The following is a 13,422-nucleotide window of genomic DNA, read 5'->3' on the forward strand; positions in this document are numbered from 1 at the left end:
CTATAGTCTATCTATCCCATTATTTTGCTGTTGTATGTTATTATTATTATTATAAATCATTTATGAATCAAAGAGTATAGTATTAGTGGAACTATTCATTCAAAAGTAATTAGATGTACCTTTTTGTTAATTATGATCTCCCTGCTTTACATATTCATGAACTCTTAAAACATATTAAAGATTCTGTAAGGCAATTATTCTCACCCAAAAAGTTTACTAATTATAATGTCCTATCACTCTCAATTTATATTTGGTAGTATTGGCTTTGTCTTCTTTTACTTATTTTTACACTGCCTCATTTTAGTGGGTCAAGTAATTAGTATGTAAGTTTAAGGAAATGAAAATTACTGTTATTATTTTGTTTTATGGACCTTGGTCTAGTAGAGTAGAAAGAAACAGAAATGAAAAAATAGCATGAAGAGATGTGGGTTATGGGAAATGACTAAAATGCAAGCAAGGGAGTAGAGTAAACATAATCTACTTTACCCTGAGTTGATCAAGGAGACAAGAGTTGAATGGGACTATAATGAAGTCATAAATTCTGCCACAATATTTAGATGGATGTATATGATGAGAAGGTTGGGGGTCAAGGCAGGGAGATTTTAAGAGTATTTCTTGTCAAATAGGATGAATTTATGCCTCATGATATGAAATAACAGGATGATTCATCACTCAACATTTTTATTTAATGAGTGACTACAATAGATATCTAACCAGTTTGCTAAGACCAGAGAATCTGTTGAAAATAATTATGTATATATATATTATATTAATTATATAATAGATTTAAGTCTAGATTGTAAAGACCGTAATCTTGAATACAAGGCAGAGTAATTTGGATTTTATTTAGTAGGATTATCTTATGATAGTGCTGTGTTGCCAGCAGTAGAGGGCTAAAGATAAATAAGCAGGAGGCCAGTTAAGAAGGTATTGCAATTGCAAATGCAGGAGATAATACCACATGAGGCAGTGAAATGGATACCAGACTAAAGGAGAAATGGATGTGGGAAAATGCAAAAAAAAAAAAAAAAAAAAAAAAATTAGTAAAACTTAATTGTTGGCTTTGAAGAATATATTTGGTATTCATAGTTTAAGATTGAGAAGGTAAGTTATAGTGTTCTGTTGCATTTTCAGCCCTCAAACTACATCAAAGTGTTTCAGTAATCACCCTTTATTATTTAGTTAAATAGTATGTAAGCCGTTTATTAAAAATATAAAAACTTTTTATAGGGAATTTAATAAAGGTTAAAAATAAAATATATAATGAAGCCTAATCCAACACAGACATATACAACATATGTTTAACTACATTCCTAGCCATATGTTTAATTATTTAACTTTAATTTAATTTTATGTATAATTAACATGCAAACATCAAGTTTTATATTCTGCTTTTTAAAAGCTTATGCCATAATGTTTTCCTGTGACATTAGTGTTTTTAAAACTGCTGCAGTTTACTGAAGCATCACCTGTGGCTATGCATTTATGTTGCTTCTTAATTGTTAGACTTCTCTATCATGTTCTTTTGAGATCTTTATTACTAAAATCTTGGCACATTTCTAGGTTTCCTCCTGATATGAACGTCTAAATGCAACATTAAATTAGAAAATACACCTTCAGTTACATTCTCATCAGATATGTTAGAAGGCATCTGCATTTAATAGATTTCATTTATTCACAATTTAAACATTACAGTGATTTTTCAAGATCTTTACTAATTTGACAGATTAAAAATGGTTTAGTAATTTATTTTTTATTTCTTTCATTATTGGATTGATATTTCTAGATATTTATTAGTAATCAATAAACCTATTTAAAATTTCTGTTTTGACCTATTCTCAGTTTCTAATTTAGTTATGAGTTATTTGTGTAAATAATGTGGATTAATTTTCAATGATTTTTGCATAATATTTTCAACTTTGTCTCTAAGTAATTTCTTACACAAATGTCATGTCTCATACATAACACTCCTTCTTTCATGGTATAATAAATTTTGTCATGTTCTTGTCCTCATTTTTATAGTTGCTTTAACATTTAACAAGTCATTATTAGTGTTTAGTTTGTTTTGGTGAAAATGCAAATGGGTTCTTTTGGTATAAAATTACTCCAAATTTATTATTTATTGCAACTTAGGAAATTGATCAATTCTGTATCACATCTAAGACTAATTTTTAATGTTCTCTCTCCAATTAAAATATAACTAACTCCTTGAAAAATATACTTCCAAGATGTATGCAAACTCTAGCTTTAGGTATAACCATCTTTTCTTTTGTTGTTTACACCACATTATACTTTAACTGTCAGTGCTTGAGAGTTCCCCTTTCTCCACATGTTCCCCAATGTGCTGTAACTGGTCAAACTCCTAATTTTTAACCAAATTGATAAATATGAAATTGCTAGTACTAGTATATTAGCTTATAAGAGTGCTAGCCATTTTGAGTAATCTATACTTTTGAGCCATTCTGGTATTTTTCTAATTTATAAATTATTTACAGACTTTTACGTTAAGCTATTGTGTTTGTCTAACATTGACTTATAGAACATCTATATAATTTTGAGACTAGTTCTATGACAGTTACTTGCTTTAAAAATATCATTTCTCATTCATGGCTTGTGTTTCATATTTTATGATACATTTTATACAGTAGAATTTCAGTGTATTCAAATGTCAGTATTATCAACATGTCAGTTACATCTTGCCAACCATTGGATAAGGTTTAGCTGTATAGTTCTTCTGATACAAGTGGCATTGGTTGGTGTCATGAATGCTGCACTGCACTAGTGGCCGGATTGGGATGGAAGATTCAAGAAGGCTTTATTACCTACTTGGCACCTCACTACACATCCACATGTTTCTCTTTCTCCATGTGGCTCTCTTGGTCTTCCACACATTGTGCTGATCTCAGGAAACTCAGACAACTTACATGGCATGTAAATTCTAAGGAGTATTCTAAGTATGAAAAAGGAAGCTGCAGGACTCTTGAGGTCCAATGTCAGACATTGACAAAGAATCATTTCCAGCATATTTACTTGACCAAAGCAAGATCATTTTAAGAGGATGGGAATATAGACTCTACTTCTTAATAGGATAACTGGCAAAGATTTTGTGGCCATCTTTAATCTGCTATGGATTTGTTTCAGAAAAAATGCAATTATATATCTTTTTCCAGTAGATTTGAATCTAGAGTTGTATGTGTGTGTACGTGTTATGTGTGTCCACATCAGACTAGTAAATTCAGAATCCCTAGGGTAGGCCATTAGGGTGGAAAGTCAGAAAAAATGCTGCATACCTTGAGTCCAAAATGAATAGGATAAACTAGCAGTCTAGCACTCAGGCAGGATATCTATATTGCAGTCTTGAGACAGAATTCCTACTTTGGGATATCTCAGTTTTTACCCTAAAGACCTTCAGCTGATGGGATTAAGGCCTTCACCAGCATTATCAAGGGTAATCTCCTTTACTTAAAGTTAACTGATTGTAAATGCGAATCACATCTACAAAATACCATCATAGCAACATCTATAGTAGCCTTTGATCAAACAACTGGGCACCATACCCTGACCTAGTTGACACATAAAATTAATCATTACATGCCTGAGGCCAATGGGTGCCAGCTCTGAAAGAAGACCAGAGAGCGAGAGTACTGAGGGTATTCCAAGCTGAGGTGTGAGTATAGTCCAGACAATTTAGATCCTTGTATTTTCTTAATAAAAACTATAAGCACTCATTCAGTTATTCTAGTCTGCTGGACCTAATAGACATCTGAACACCAAATACCCCAAGACAATCATTGACTGGCCTTACTTGAGTCTAACAAATATTTCCTAAAAGTGACTACATGTTCTGTTAAAACCTTGGTCTAAGCTACCATCATTTCTTGCTTGGACAATTGCAACAGCCTCTTAATTAGAATGGCTTATTTCATTTCTACCTTGCTATTGTCCCGTACTCACAGAACAGCCTAATAATAGTTCAAAAGTGGTTTCAGGGTGAGCCATTTCACAGCTTAAAATCCTCCCTTGTTGTTTCATTTCCATTAGATTAAGTCTGAATTCAGGAATATGCTCTCTATGGCCCTGTATAGTCTGACTTCTCCTAGTTATCTGACTACAGCTTCCTGTGTTTTCTTCTTTTTTCATGATCCAGCAAAAAATTAACTCTTTAAGTTTTTTTCTTTACAGAAATAAAGTACACATAACTCTTAAAAAATTACCGCTTTAACCAAAGTATACAATTAAGGATTTTTAGTATATTCACAGTGTTGTGCAATGATTGCCACTATCTAAGGCCAGAATATTTTTATCTCACCAAAAAGAAACCCTGGACCCATTAAGCAGTCACTTTCCATTTCCTCTTCTCACCCCACAAAACAAAACAAAACAAAACAAATCTAAATTGAAACTTACTATTGGAAAACAACAAAAGAATATGTTCTGTTTACCATAAAATAAGGGTGATTATGATCTACCTGTGTTTGAATGGAGAAAAGACATGCTTCATAACTGGAATGTACAACACAGTGAATGTGACAGTTAAGAACACCCCAAGGTACCAAAATCAGGAAAGCAGTTAATAGTGTTAAAGAGATATGATAGAGTTTGTTCCTATCCTTGGAGAAACTCATATTGAGTCTGGAATCTGAGCTGGGGTTCATTAAACTCATTAGAGTTTATCATTAGAGATACTGAGTGATGCTCCTTCTAGAAATGTTGCATAGATATTAAACATGCTTCAATAGAAAACTGCACTGCACAACTGACTAAAGACATTTGAAACATTGTAATCAGCCTTTCTTAGAACATGTTGGAGCAATTAAACCTCTTTTCGTATATTGCTGATAGAATTTAATGATTAAAAGATGTGTCTAAGCAGTGACAGAAGTATAATTTGAGTATACACAAGAAAAAAAATTCAACATAGGAAAACACATCAGCTTGTTGAAGAAATAGCATGGGTTCCACAGAGAATCGGCAAAACTTGTAGAACAGTGAAAAAAAAGATACTGAATTTAGAGCATAGGCAAAATTCTAGGAGTACAAGTTTGAAAACACCCAGTAAAGTGCAAAATGTCAGTTCTCTACCTCCATAATCCCACTGGTATGTACCCCCGAACAACACAGAGGTTAAGGGTGCTGACCCTGGCTCAAAAATCTGTGTGTAACTTTTGACTCCCCAAAAACTACTCATAGTCTGTCATCGGCCAGAGGCCTTACCAATAACGTAAACAGTTGATTAACATGCATTTTCTATGGTATATTTATGATATACTGTATTCTTACAATAAAGTAAGCTAGAGAAAAGAAAGTGTTAAGAAAATCGTAAGAAAGGGAAAATACACTTACAGTACTGTACTGTATTTGTCAAAAAAAAAAAGTTGCATATGAGAAGACCCATGCGGTTCAAATCTGTGTTGTTCCAAGGTCAACTGTACATTCTTTAGAGTCTGTTATAAATGTTCACAAAGAGATGTACAGGGTTATTCATTGCAGCATTGTTGCAATGGAGTCCGCTGACAGGGTAATCAGTAACTTAATATATACATGTAATCTAATGAGAGTATGAAAATCAGTAGTTGAAATAAAGGTTACCAGCTAAGTATCTCAATATGAAATGACTTTGAAAACATTAAATAAAAACATAATATTGCATAATTATCATTTAGCATGACACCATTTATATAAGCTTGAAAACACAAAAATGCTATCATAAAAATTGAAGGGTCTATATAAAATGTAAAAATATGGGACAAGAAGGATATATACCAATCCATGAGAATGATTGTGTCCAAGGTAGATGAGAGGAGAAATGGGACTGAGGAGTGACACAAGTTAAACTTCAGTATCATATCATCTCCACAAGATATGAAACAAATAATATGTTAGCTTGTGTTAAATTGTAGCAGTGGGTAGATGTGCATATGCTGTATTAGTCTGTGGGAATTTCATTAAAGTCAATACAGAAACAATTTTAAAAGTAAGGCCAATTCTTATATATGAGCATAATGCCTCTCAGAGGAAATTATTTAATCAGTTACAATGGCATGTATCATACTTACATGAATAAGGGTGATTCCTGATACTTGTGAATAAAAGTCAAAGAATACAATTTAGGAATGACTCGCAGAGCAGATTTCATGCTTGAAAAGTTCATGAGTTAAAACTCATTAATTGAAAAAATGTTCTCTTTGCCTTTCCTAATTTTTGGACTTAGAGATGACACTGGTTTGAAAGGAAATGTTAAACTCTTAATATCCAACAACCTCTTTAATTAATGTATTAGGTTAAATTATAAGCCATGTTTACTTAACTTAAAAATGATTACATAAACCCTGTTAAGTTGCTAATCTTAGAGGTAAACTTTCAAGTATTACACCATTTCATAATTGACTCATGTATTTTTTCTCTGTCCTCTATACTGAGTTTCTCGGTTATAGAAATATTGGATTACTATGAAATTATGGCGGTAGAGAGAATTTCATTATAATAAAGTGCACTTAAATTTTATAATCTTTATGTGTGGTGTAAAGCTTGGAATCCAAATAAGAAGCAGATCTATCCAGACAAAAATGTGAAGGCTTTTCCTTTCTTTAATCTATCATGTAAAATTTGAAGACATATTGCAAGAAAAAAGAAAGATTTAGTCGTTGATCTCAAAAGGTTTTATGTAGTCTATTTGTGTAGACATTAACACACCTGTGGCCATACAGAGGATATATTTACCAACATTTTAATTTGAAGTGATACTGCTGACCAAGATTAACGTTAATTACATAATGATGATTTTGTATTATCATAGAAGAACAATTAGAAAAAAAGAAGGGGCAAAATACTGTAGTTTTAGCTTCTGAATGTGTCAGCATGTGCGCGTGCACACACGCATGCACACACCCATAGACACATGCACTAACGCGTGCCTTATTCATCGAAATTCATCCCAGAACAAGATTTTCAAGCAAGTGACTATCTAACTAACTTAATTTAGACATGCAAATAATATCATTTCTCCTCAAGAAAATTAAGGAGGAATTTCTACTAGTAGCGTTTTTGGATGTTTGAGAGATTCTGACATATTCATTGGTGAGTGAGGGAGGCCTCTGTCTGTGTATTTCAAACCCAAAACAGTATCAGAAGCTGAATGTGGCTAGCACATAGATGAAGACTTCAATTTGTGAATTATGAATTTGAGACTTTGCCGTTTAGGTTTCTTTGGCAAATGTTGACTACTTGCATTATGACTAAGATTACATCTTTCCTCTGAGAGAAGGGGTTAAGGATTCTTTTTGTTGCTCTGGAATAGCAAGCCCCATTTAGGGATTGCTACAGTGATAACTAAAGGACAAGTGTCAGATCTCTGATAGGACCAAGACGTGCACCACAGCAGTCATTTATAAAAATGATTAAACAATCCTTTGGCCAACTTGTCCAATGTTGCTTATGTTTAGCATTGAATGGTTAACTATTTGTGAGATTTCTTGTTAGATTAAATTCATATTGTATGATACAGAAATTTAGGATTTGGTCCAAGCTGAAATGCAATTGTTTTATAGTTTTTAATGAATATTCTTGTTAATGTCTACTTCTCTTTACTGTATGTATCCTCCTTTGCATTAACCAACTTCTTGGTCAGCCAAGATAATTAGCATTGGCTACTCCTCATCATGCCTGTTTCACTTCATATTTTCATCACTACCTTCAACAAAAATTCTCCAAAATGGAGCTGGGAAAGCATTAACATTTGAAATGCTCAAACTTAGTGGTTTGTGTCTTCAACATATTACCTCTTTTTTTTCTAACAAGCATATTTTTTCATTAGCCATCTAATTACCACATTAGTGTTGCAACTGAAGTAAATTAGATAAATACACAGAGAAAACCAACATAAAAGCAAATAATATTTTATCTCAGACTTTAAATTAGTTAAAGGAAATGCAGTTTCAAAAAATGAAAAATTCATGATTAGACTGTCAACACATCACATGAGAAAAATATTCTAAAATATGTTTATTATCAAATTCAGCAAGTAAGTTAATGGAAAAAAATTGTACCAAGAAAAATAAAATCCCTCAACTCAGAAATAACATTTCTATCTTACCATAATATATGTGTTCAAGATGCCAATAAAATTAGAACCTTAAGTGTATTAATACTACAAGTTTATAAATCTTACGGTGGTTAGTACTAATTATAACAACTTAAGGGTATTCTATATCTAAAACAGAGTAAGTAGAAAAGGTAGAAAAAGGCTACCTAGAGAAAGGGGATTTGTTCAGTTCTTCAACTTTATTTTTTACATTATTTTAAACCTGTGGTTTTTATTTTATTTTTATTGTTTTTGACAGTTATAAATTTTACATATTGAAGGTATACTATTTGATTATTTCATAGACATATACTATGTGAAAAAAATCACCACATTAAAGCTAATTAATATATCACCTCAGATTGTTACCACTTTTTTTTTTTTTTTTTGATAATGAAAAAACTTCAGATTTACCTCCTTGGCAAATTTCAAGTATGTATTTGCATTGTTGTACATTAGATCTCAATAACTTATTCATCTTGCACAACATTTCACCAATTTTTCCCTCCTCCAGCCTCTGGTAACCATGATTCTATTGTCTGCTTCTGTGAGTTTAGTTATTTGAGATTCCACATGTAAGTGAGATCTGTGATTTTTAAGTATGTGTTTGCAGAGATTCAGAAATGCATAAGCCTGTTTATAATATAGATATAGGTAATTTGGAAAATTATTGCTTCATTAGGTTGTGAAAAATGAGCTAATAAAAATCGTCGGAAAAACTTTTTCTGAATACTTCAATTTCAAGAATGATATACTTTAATATAAAATCACTTTCTGGTATAATTATTAAGTATATAAACATTTGAAATAATCTAACGAAAAGTTATTAAGAAGAAAACATAAAACATGAAAGGATGAAGTTGGAGAAGGAACTGAAAAGTAAAGTGAAAGAAATTACATAAATATAATTTATTAACCTTGGGGATAGAAATCTAAGAATTATTAATTCTTTCCTCAAGACTCCTAACTTGTTTAATTTTTTGGTCATTATTATTGCATCATAACAAGGGTGCATGCTATCAATGTGGCATATCACCTTTTTTTAAAGATTTATTTATTTATTTTAGAGAGAGAGAGAGGGAGCAGGGAGGGACAAAGGGAGAGGGAGAGAGAGAATCCCAAGCTGACTCTGCGCTGAGCACAGAACCCTATGTGGGGCTTAATCCCAGGACTGAGATTGTGATGTGAGCTGAAACCAAGAGTTGGATGCTCAACTAACTGAGCCACCCAGGTGCCCCATGGCATATCACTTTTTAAAAATTGTGGTAAGATATACATAACAAGTTTACCATTTTAATCTTTGTAAGTGTATAGTTCACACTTACATTGTTGTGCAACCATCACCACCATCTAGCTCCAGATCTTTTCAATTTCCCCAAATGAAACTCTGTACCCATTGAACACTAACTCCTTATTCCCCTCTCCAGCTATTTAAAAAAAAAATTTTTTCCTGAGACTTAATCTTTGGATATTTGCCTTAGGAATGAATAGAGGGACCTATTCAATATAGCCACATTAACTTAGAATATTGGCACAACTTGGGTGAAATTATATTAATGAAATAATGTTAGTTTTTACAATGCATAGGATTCTATTATAGTAATAGGAAGACATGGTACACACACATATATACACAAACACACACACGTACATATTTACATATATACATTTTTACACATATACACTAGAAATAATTTATCAAACTAGTGCTTTTTAATTAATTAAAATATGAAGTACTTAATGAAGGATAATGGTGATGGTGCACCAAACCCTATGTGGCCAGTTAGTATGTCTTTAAGTGAATTATGTCCACAAGCAGGCAACTCAGAGCTTTCAAGGAACTTGTGCGAACAGTAGAATCGTTTCTTGGTAGCATAGTAACAACTAACAAAACATTGACCACCAACCCAACCCCCCACCCCCAACACAAAGGGAAATATATTCAATGTCAGTTCTCATTTTTTTTTGAGATTTAAATCATTAATTCCCCCCCATTAGAAACAAGGAAATTATTTCCTGTAATTGGATAATTTGTTTTTATACTCTAGAATTTGGACACTACTTTATATATTCCAAATATTAGCCCTTTATTAGACATGTGATTTACATATATTTTCTCCCAATTTATAGCTTTCTTTTCATCTTCTGTGAGATTCTTTTGCAGTCCAAAAGGTTTTAATTTTGATGATGTCCAATTTATTTATTTATTTTTCCTATGAATCATTCTTTTGGTACAAGTCTAAAACTTCAATGCCTAGTTAAAGATCTTGATGATTTTTGTCTCTTTTTTTCAAAAATCAGTTTTCTTTTATATTTAAGTTATGAACCATTTTGATTTGATTTTTGTGTGAGATGTGAGGTTTAAGTTAATGTTCACTTTTGTTTGTGGAGGTTCAGTTGCTCTAGAGCCATTTGTGGAAAAGGCTATATATCCTTTCTTTATTGAATTTCCTTTACACCTTTGCAAAAATCAGTTGGATGTATTTATGTGGGTCTGTTTCTGAGTTTTTAATTTTGTTTTATATTAATTTATGTGTCTTTTCCTCAGCCAGTAATTGTCTGTCTAAACTATTGTACTGAATAATAAGCTTTAATAGCAGATAATTATTCCCTCTCTATTGTTTTTTAGTATACTTTTAGCTATTCCAGGGCCTATTCCTTTTCATATAAATTTTAGAATTAGCTTGTCTGTATCTACAGAAAGTTTTCTGGAATTTTGACAAGAATTGCATTAAGTCTATAAATCAGTTTGGAGAGAATTGGCATTTTTACTTTGTTGACTCTATGTATACAATATGTCTCTCCATCTATAAGTCTTCTTTGATTTTTTTCAAAATAATTTGGTAATTTTCAGCATATAGATCTGTAAGTGTTCTGTTAAGTTTATACCTAAGCATTTCATTTTTTTGGAGTAATTGTAAATACATTTGTGTTTTAAATTTGGTTTTCCACCTGTTCATTGTTAGTACATAGAATTGAAATTGAATTTTGTGTATTGATATTATGCCCTGTGACCTTGCTGAACTTACAGTTCTAAGAGTATTTTTGTAGATTTTGGGGGGATATTCTATGTACACAATCACATAATCTGCAAATAACAATTTTACTTCTTTCCAATCTGTATGATCTTATTTCATTTTTATGCCTAGTTGTGGCTAGAATCTTAGGTACTTTGTTGAATAAGGGTGATGAAAACAGACATTCTTGCCTTGTTCCTGATATTACAGGGAAAGCATTCAGTCTTTTATCACTAAGTATGATGTTGTCGGTTTTTTGTACATGCTCTTCATCAAATCGAGGTGGTTCTCCTCTATTCCTAACTTGCTGAGAATTTTTATCATGAATGGTTTTTGGATTTTTGTCTAATGCTTTTTCTGCATCAATTGATACTATCAGATAATTTTTCTTCTTTGGCCTATTGCTATGGTGGATTATATTAATGGGTCTTCAAATGTTGAAAGAACTTATTTCTCTACCTCTCTATCCTGGGTTCACTCATTAGCCAGCGATAGAAACAACCCCTGCCGTGATGTCACGTGAGCACATATGGGCTAGCTAGTGGGATGACAGAGACTGTGTGTACTAGAGACATAACATGCCACCTGTGGCTTTCCTAAAAGCTAGATCCCACACAGTCTAGCAGCTGCTTGAATGAACTTAGAGCAAAACAACTACCCACTAACCTGCAGACTCTTGAGCTATTAAATGCTTATTGTTTTAAGCAATTGAGTTAGGGGTAGATTATTGTGTAGTGAAGTTTACCTGATATAACCTCAGCCTTGTGAAAACATAGTGTCAGAAAATTTATTTTCCACAATTAACTGAATTTAAAAAAATTTAGATATTCAAAGAAAATAATAGACAAAGATTATCTCCTTGTCCAAGATATTTTTTTTAGATATTTTAGATTTATTTTAGATATTTTTTTGAGAGAGAAAGCGAGCGAGAGAGTGTGAGTGAGGGGAGGGGCAGAAGAGAGAGAGAGAGAATCCCAAGCATAGAGCCCATTGTGAGGCTCAGTCCCAGAACCCCAACATCATGACCTGAGCCAAAATCAAGGGTCCAACGCTTAACCGACTGAACCACTCAGGAGTCCCTAAACCCACATTATAAAAAGCAAACTAAATTTCTTGACAAAGTGAAAACATACGTACATGATTTAATGAAGTAATATCCAAGTTCAGATGTACTACACTCTCAAATACTAAAAACAAACCAGTTGTCATCATGAAACCATTACAGTGAATGTGAAAAAGCCAGGAAGACAGGCAAGGAGATTAAGGGAGATAAAGGCATTAATATTATAAAAGCCATAGAATGGAGACTGAGAAAACTGTAGACTTCTAACCTGACATTAAAAAGAAAAAAAATCAATACAATATTTAGGACAAGCTTATTGATTTTTTAAAACACCATTATTTATATACTAATTTCTGTGTTCTGAAGCACATCCACAAAATCTCATTGGAGCATCACAGCTACTCATTAAGGTATTATTTTATCCCCATTCATAAGTTAAGATGCTGATAATTTAGGAGATTTTGAATTGCCGAAAATGTTATATTCAAGTAACAGAACTGGAACTGGATAGAATTCAAGTGTTGCGACACTGTATCCAGTGTAATTTGTGCTGTGTCAAATTTCCTACATCTGTGTTCAAAATGTTTTTTGAAACATTTTGTGAAATGAGTCAGAACCAAGCTTGGGACACATAATATGAACAAGTCAAACATCCATTGGGACTTTATCAGTGTATATTAATATGTGATTAAAATTGTAGGAAGTAAATACATTCACAAGTTTCACAGGAAGTCAGCCAATGTGTATTCTTTATTTTCATTTAATTTTATTAAATGAGTGTTCTTTTTATATTAAAATATTTTTGACTAATTTTTGCATAGAAGAGACCATATTTAGTTGATTTTATTGATTTTATATGAAAATAATATAAACTCACAACATGACACTGTTTAGAAATGTATACATGTGGGGAATAATATACTAAGATTAGAAAATAAAAATTTGGGTTTCAATCAAGGGAGTTATACTTTGTTATCTGAGGAGGCTTCAGCTGGGATATAGTGTTTAGTTCTGTATATTGCTAGAAATAGTCTTTTATAAATAGTCTTTAGATAAAAAATTTATTAACTCCTAATGTATATTAGCCAATGTGTCATTATGTAGGTGTACAAAGCAAAACAAGACAATATCCTTGTTCTCAAGATTCCCATGTCTAGTTGTGATGTTGGGTAGAAATACACATCTTTATTTGTAAAATGATATAAAAAACGTATAAAATAATATTTTCTATGAATTTTAATGAGGGTTTAATCCTTAATTAA

The 13,422-nt window shown here is 32.1% G+C and overlaps 1 protein-coding gene across 1 annotated transcript in view; it reads left to right on the forward strand.

Moving 5' to 3' along the window:
* LOC116632639 overlaps positions 1-13,422 on the forward strand; it is a 1,010,297-nt gene that overhangs the window by 969,179 nt on the left and 27,696 nt on the right. The gene's annotated exons all lie outside the window — the stretch shown is intronic.

Source organism: Phoca vitulina, unplaced genomic scaffold (assembly GCF_004348235.1).
Source record: "Phoca vitulina isolate PV1807 unplaced genomic scaffold, GSC_HSeal_1.0 scaffold7, whole genome shotgun sequence".
Lineage (NCBI taxonomy): Eukaryota > Metazoa > Chordata > Mammalia > Carnivora > Phocidae > Phoca > Phoca vitulina.